The following is a 7,299-nucleotide window of genomic DNA, read 5'->3' as shown; positions in this document are numbered from 1 at the left end:
AAATAGGAAAAGAAGTAAAACAGTCACTGTTTGCAGATGACATGATACTGTACATAGAGAATCCTAAGATGCTACCAGAAAACTACTAGAGCTAATCAATGAATTTGGTAAAGTAGCAAGACCCAAAATTAATGCACAGAAATCTCTTGCATTCCTATACACTAATCATGAAAAATCTGAACAAGAAATTAAGGAAACACTCCCATTTACCACTGCAACAAAAAGAATTAAATGCCTAGGAATAAAACTACCTAAGGAGACAAAAGACCTGTATGCAGAAAACTATAAGACACTGATGAAAGAAATTAAAGATGATACAAATAGATGGAGAGATATACCATGTTCTTGGATTGGAAGAATCAACATTGTGAAAATGATTACACTACCCAAAGCAACCTACAGATTCAGTGAAATCCCTATCAATCTACCAATGGCATTTTCCACAGAACTAGAACAAAAATATTCACAATTTGTATGGAAATACAAAAGACCCCGAATAGCCAAACAATCTTGTGAAAGAAAAACGGAGCTGAAGGAATCAGGCTCCTGGACTTCAGACTATACTACCAAGCTACAGTAATCAAGACAGTATGGTACTGGCCCCAAAACAGAAATATAGATCAATGGAACAGGATAGAAAGCCCAGAGATAAACCCCCACACATATGGTCACCTTATTTTTGATAAAGGAGGGAAGAATATACAATGGAGAAAAGACTGCCTCTTCAATAAGTGGTGCTGGGAAAACTGGGCAGCTACATGTAAAAGATTAAAATTAGAACATTTGTCAACACCGTACACAAAAATAAACTCCAAATGGATTAAAGACCTAAATGTAAGGCCAGACTCTATAAAATTCTTAGAGGATGGGCTTCCTTGGTGGCGCAGTGGTTGAGAGTCCACCTTCCGATGCAGGGGACACGTGTTCGTGCCCCAGTCCAGGAAGATCTCACATGCTGCGGAGCGGCTGGACCCGTGAGCCATGGCCGCTGAGCCTGCACATCTGGAGCCTGTGCTCCACAATGGGAGAGGCCACAACAGTGAGAGGCCCATGTACAGAAAAAAATATATATATATATAAAATTCTTAGAGGAAAACATAGGCAGAACACTCTATGACATAAATCACAGCAAGATCCTTTCTGACTCTCCTCCCAGAGAATTGGAAATAAAAACAAAAATAAACAAATGGGACTCAATGAAACTTAAAAGCTTTTGCACACCAGAGGAAACCATAAACAAGATGAAAAGCCAACCCTCAGAATGGGAGAAAGCATTTGTAAATGAAGCAACTGACAAAGGCTTAATATCCAAAATTACAAACAGCTCATGCAGCTCAATATCAAGAAAAACAAACAACTCAATCCAAAAATGGGCAGAAGAGCTAAATAGACAATTCTCCAAAGAAGATATACAGATTGCCAACAAACACATGAAAGGATGCTCAACATCACTAATCATTAGAGAAATGCAAATCAAAACTACAATGAGGTATCACCTCACACCGGTCGGAATCGCCATCAGCAAAAAATCTACAAACAGTAAATGCTGGAGAGGGTGTGGGGAAAAGGGAACACTCTTGCACTGTTGGTGGGAATGTAAATTGATACAGCCACTATGGAGAACAGTATGGATGTTCCTTAAAAAACTGAAAGTAGAGGTACCATACCACCCAGCAATCACACTACTGAGCGTGTACCCTGAAAACACCATAATTCAAAAAGAGTCATGTACCACAATGTTCATGGAAGCACTATTTACAATAGCCAGGACATGGAAGCAACATAAGTGCCCATCGACAGATGAATGGATAAAGAAGATGTGGCACATATATACAATGGAATATTACTCAACCATAAAAAGAAACGAAATTGAGTTATTTGTAGTGTGATGGGTGGACTTAGAGTCTGTCATACAGAGTGAAGTAAGTCAGAAAGAGAAAAACAAGTACCGTATGCTAACACATGTATATGGAATCTTAAAAAAAAAAAATAGGTACTGATGAACCTAGGGGCAGGACAGGAATAAAGACGCAGACACAGAGAATGGACTTGATGACATGGGGAGGGGGAAGGGTAAGCTGGGATGAAGTGAGAGAGTGGCATGGACATATATACACTACCAAATGTAAAATAGATGGCTAGTGGGAAGCAGCCGCGTAGCACAGGGAGATCAACTCGGTGCTTTGTGACCACCCAAAGCATTGGGATAGGGAGGGTGGGAGGGAGATGCAAGAGGGAGGGCATATGGGGATATATGTTTACATACAGATGATTCACTTTGTTATACAGCAGAAACTAACACAACATCGTAAAGCAATTATACTCCAATAAGGATGTTAAAAGAAAAAAGTTAATATGTTCAATAGTGCTAAATGTTATGGAAGGAAAGGAGACTGAAGCGGGGGGCGGGGGGCGTGAAGAGTGATGATGGTGTGGGTTCGGGAAATCAGATAAGGCCTTTTTGATGAGGTGCCATTTGACCTGAATTAAGAGAGGGCCTGAATCGTGTGGCTATAGAAGAGTGTCCCAAGCATGTTAAACTCAGGCTACCTGGATAGCGACACCTGCACACCACAGGGTCCACCTGGTATGGGGTGCACCACACCCAACAAAAATCCCTGCAAAACCAGAGGCATAAAGTCCCATTAACCCTGATGTGGCAGATCTAGAGCTTCATAGAGGAACCAGGCAACACTAGAAATGCCAGCATGGATCCATGCACTCTACACGGCCAAAGGTACATGGGCAATGCACTGCACAGGTGAAATTGTTATTTTGCTCACCCCCACCTCCGCCATTTGGTGTTCAGGGTTTTCAGGGGCAAACACTGTTGATGATTTTTTTAAAAAATCTGATTTCTTTCATTTGGAAAAAAATTTCCTATGGTGAATCAGCTATAAAAAGTCCAGCATGTATATAATAAGATGATAATTCTGTAGCTATGTTAGGGAAGATTTTTTTCTATCACCTTACTTAGAAAATACAAAGTGTCTTATGGATGTACTCTTTATTTGTAGACCTTGGGTAAGAATTGGCTGTCTTTAAAACGCCTCCTTGGAAATCACTAAATGTCTTTTATTCCTCTATTACTAATTTTATTTTTCGTATGAGAATTTCCAGCACCAATTGCAGACTGTATAACTATCTCCATTTGGGCTGTAAACTGCTTATACTTAAATCTGCTTTTTAATTGCATATTTATATGCAGGCTATTATACCTGGTTTAAAACAGACAGGCATATTTGTTAAGTATTCTCAGCTTTAGATAAAACATAGATGCCTATTATTCTTTTTTAAATGCAGCCTTTGCTCCAAAATGAGGAATATTAGCTGTTCTGTTAGTCATGAATCTAACTTTACTTGAATAAAATTTTCTTTTGCTTGAAAGTATTGACAAGAGTGGATGCAGTTTGCATAGTTTGACCTCTTCAGTCACAAGTGCAAAACAAATGTAAATGTGGCTCCACTTTTAATACACTTCTGCATAGCGCAGAATACCTTGCTGGAACATGCGGTGCATATTTGTGTGTCATTAAAGATCCACATTTGAGATAGGATTTGCCCTAGGACATGTGACTGCTGACTTTTGATTGAATTGTAGGAAACTGGCAAACTAGAAGCTGATAAAGTTACATTCCAGAGAGGCATCAGCCAGGAGTAGTTTGGAAAGCTAAGATGTAGCTTGAGTAACCCTGAGACACTACACTGAGGCTACAACATCGGAGTCGGCAAGCACTCGCACAGATCTTTTACAAACACTCCCAACTCTTGTCAACTATACTTCTCTCGTAACATTTGCCATATTATGGCCTCTAAAAGAAAATAGTGGCAAGTAACTTATTTCAAATGCAATCGTGAACAGTTTTTTGGGTTTTGTTTTTTAATTTATTTTATTGAAATACAGTTGATTTACAATGTTGTGTTTATTTCTGCTGTAGAGCAAAGTGATTCAGTTGTGCGTGTATATACATTCTTTTTCGTATTCTTTTCCCTTATGGTTTATCAGAGGACATTGAATATAGTTCCTTGTGCTATACAGTAGGACCTTGTTGTTTATCCATTCTATATGTAATTGTTTGCATCTGTTAATCCCAGACTCCCAAGCTGTCCCTTCCCCGCCCCCTTGGCAACCACATGTCTGTTCTCTATGTCTGTGAGTCTGTTTCTGTGAACAGTTTTTTAAGTAGTTATATTAACTTAATCATTCTGCTGCTTCCAGACTTTGCTAATGAGGCATATGAATAAACACATAACACAGTAGGTGCCCAGGAAGTATTTGTTCAGTGGACAAAAAAGTAAGTGCAATGTCAAAGACCTGTGTGTGCCAAGGTGCTTGGTACATTTGCTGAATGAAGTAGTTAGTGGATCTTTCAGATAGCTTTCAGTTGTTAAATCATTCCTACACTGCTTTGGTCAGGTCCATTTCTGATGATGACCCTCAGAATTAAGCAGGTGTTTCTAGCTCCCTTTTAGCAATGAGGAATTATGGGCCTCACAACAAACTCACTATCAGAGCCAAAAGCTAAAAGAGTTTTAAATCAGAGTTAGGAGTGAGCTGATGGAGAAGGGGCTTTCCAGAGGAGAAAAGCTGGAAGGGAGAGCCTTCAAGGATGCTCTGGTACTGATGCTGCTCTGCCCCCCCTACATGAGTGGGCAGCCTTGCTAGCACTGAATTGAGGTTGAGATCCAAATGTTTGCTAGATGTCACTGCACATAGATCATTATTATAGATTCTTCCTACACGATGCTACAAGTCCCTAGCAGAAAAGGGCAGAAGTGTCAAAAGAAATTGAGGTCTTCATTTTGCCAGGACCCTGCTTTGCAAAGTATGTGTCATTCCTTACTGCTGTCCCTCCAGTAGTGGCAATTATGGGGCTGATGGAAACTTAGCGAAAGTAGGTGGCTTCTGCTTCTGCTTGGGGTAACCATCATGTCCTCCAATGCCCAGTGCATGGGAGCTTCATCTAACCTTACAGAGGGTGTGGTTCTGGCCTCTTCCTGTCACACTTCGGCCCACTTGAAATGATGCGGAAGCAATGCAGATCACTTCTGTTGTAGACCTGATCGATTGTTTGGGTGGGAAAAAGACATGAAAATAGGTTTTATAAATCAGTTTTAAAAGTGGTTAGAAACTAAAATGAGGTCTAAATGTCTGTTCCTGGCAATATGGATCAACACAAGAGATCTGAGCTGCATAAATTAACAGTCCATATAATTAAGATCATGTTTTCCTCTCATGTGTCGTGCTGTTCTCCCCTCCTTCCCTGCTCTGTACCACTGTGTATCCATGGTCATATTTACTTTCTCTCTCTCTGTTTTAGATCAAAGTATGATGCATTCGGAATATCTCTGACAACAATTACTTTGGAGTATATTTGATCTCATCTCGTTTTTATAGCCAAAATTTCTTTCTTCATGATTGTGTGAATTCTTAGGAGGAAGTAATTCTTGTAAATCACTGTGTTAAGCCATAACTAGAAAAAAAGAGTCACCTAAACCTAACAAAGAAAATAAGCTACTCCTGATTGCTTAATTTGTTAACATTACCCAAATCTCCTCTGCTACAGTAGAATCTATGATTACCTAAAACATGTTTTGTGCCTGGCAGGAAGAGTAGATTTTAAAAATTGGTATTATCGATTTAACTATAACAAGACAATATTCAGATTGGTGGGTAATTGAGGAAGGATAATATTTCATAAAATGAAAATTCTCTATCATCATTTATTATATATGTAGGGAGCTGTAAATGTACAAGGGTAAGTATTAATAACAACAGAAACTTGTAATGAAAGGTTGCCTTTGGGTTTCCATTTCTAATATACTACCTTGCAATTTAAATTATGTTGGACCAGTTTTAATCTATGAATGGCTGAAGAGCCTTGGATACCATTGTTAAATGTTCTTTTTTTCTCACATTTGGAGAAAAGACTGCAAGTTCCTGTGTCTATACTTTGCAGTCAACATTGGTGGGATACAGGCACATATATGGGGGGTTTGCACATCTCTCCCCCCAAAAATGGTCATTAGTCATGCCTTGGAAGGACCATAGCCACCATGTCCCATTCATCAATGTCCTACCATTATTCCATCCTGCTCCCATGAAGGCTGCCCTAGTCATAACTAGGAGAAGTAAATCCACAGTATCCACTCTTCTAGACTACATCTGACTATTCACTGGAATAAGTCAAAGAGAATTGTATATCTTTTCTGGGATTCTGTTTTCTCTTTCTTCATACAATAAGGAGTTGGCACAAATAAGCACTAATATCCTTTGCAGATCTGGGGTGATATGGTTCTGTATTAAGTTTACTGTATTGAATTCAGAAAGTCAAGTTCATGTTTTCTTTTTTTTTTCACTCCTTCTGAATCAGTGCGATTCATTCTATTGCCTAGTCACAGGTTGTATCTTTCATCCCGCTCATTTGTCCCAGAAATGTTCACAACAGGTAGATGCTAGACTATGGTGGGTAGATGGAATAATATTCTCTGCCAGAGGAAAACCATTACAAAGATTATGTAATACTGAAGTCTGACTAGCAACACCTTCCTAAAGCTGAGAAGCTTTGTTTATCTATTTTTTCATTGTTGTTCACTCAGCAGATGTTTCTAGAGTATCACCATATATATCCACACATATATGTCTCTTCTTAGATGCAGGGGATGAGCCGTGTCCCCAAACCACAGGACATGGGAGACCATGAAGCCTACTCCCAGCTTCTGGGGAAACAAAGCAAGAAGCAACAATCTGGGTCTTCTAGAAGTTGACAAAATTATGTCTGGGGAATCCTGTCTTGAGGGGGAGAAGGAGAAACAAGTCTTTATGCATGAAAACCCGGAATGCCCAGTCCCACCATTTCATTTCAAATACATTTCATTGTAATTCCTAAGTGATATCCTTTCTCTGTGGGGCAGGAAAAAGAGTCTCAGCTCCTAGGTTAAAAGGGAACCATTCAAGATTGGACCAGGGCAGAAACTGCGCTATGGTTTTCAAGATCATATGCAGCATCTTCATCCATGTGTCCAGTCTGATGGTTGCAACCAACAGATACGCCAATGCAGATTAAAGTCTATAGGACCATACATCCTCTGAACAAAGTATAGCCATTCAGTGTTCAATGCCAGTGACAGTCTATGCAGTGCAGAGTGAATAAAACTGATGTCCATATGGTAACCTCACGCTTTGTGAACTCTTCCTATAGCACAATAAAACCCTGAGCTGTTCAAGTGAGTTTGTGATGGGGAAGGAATCATTAAATGTGTAGGGAGGGCTTCCCTGATGGTGCAGTAGTTAAGAAT

The sequence above is a fragment of the Pseudorca crassidens genome, chromosome 3, assembly GCF_039906515.1.
Source record: "Pseudorca crassidens isolate mPseCra1 chromosome 3, mPseCra1.hap1, whole genome shotgun sequence".
In the NCBI taxonomy this organism is placed as follows: domain Eukaryota; kingdom Metazoa; phylum Chordata; class Mammalia; order Artiodactyla; family Delphinidae; genus Pseudorca; species Pseudorca crassidens.
Note: the sequence above shows the minus strand (reverse complement) of the source record.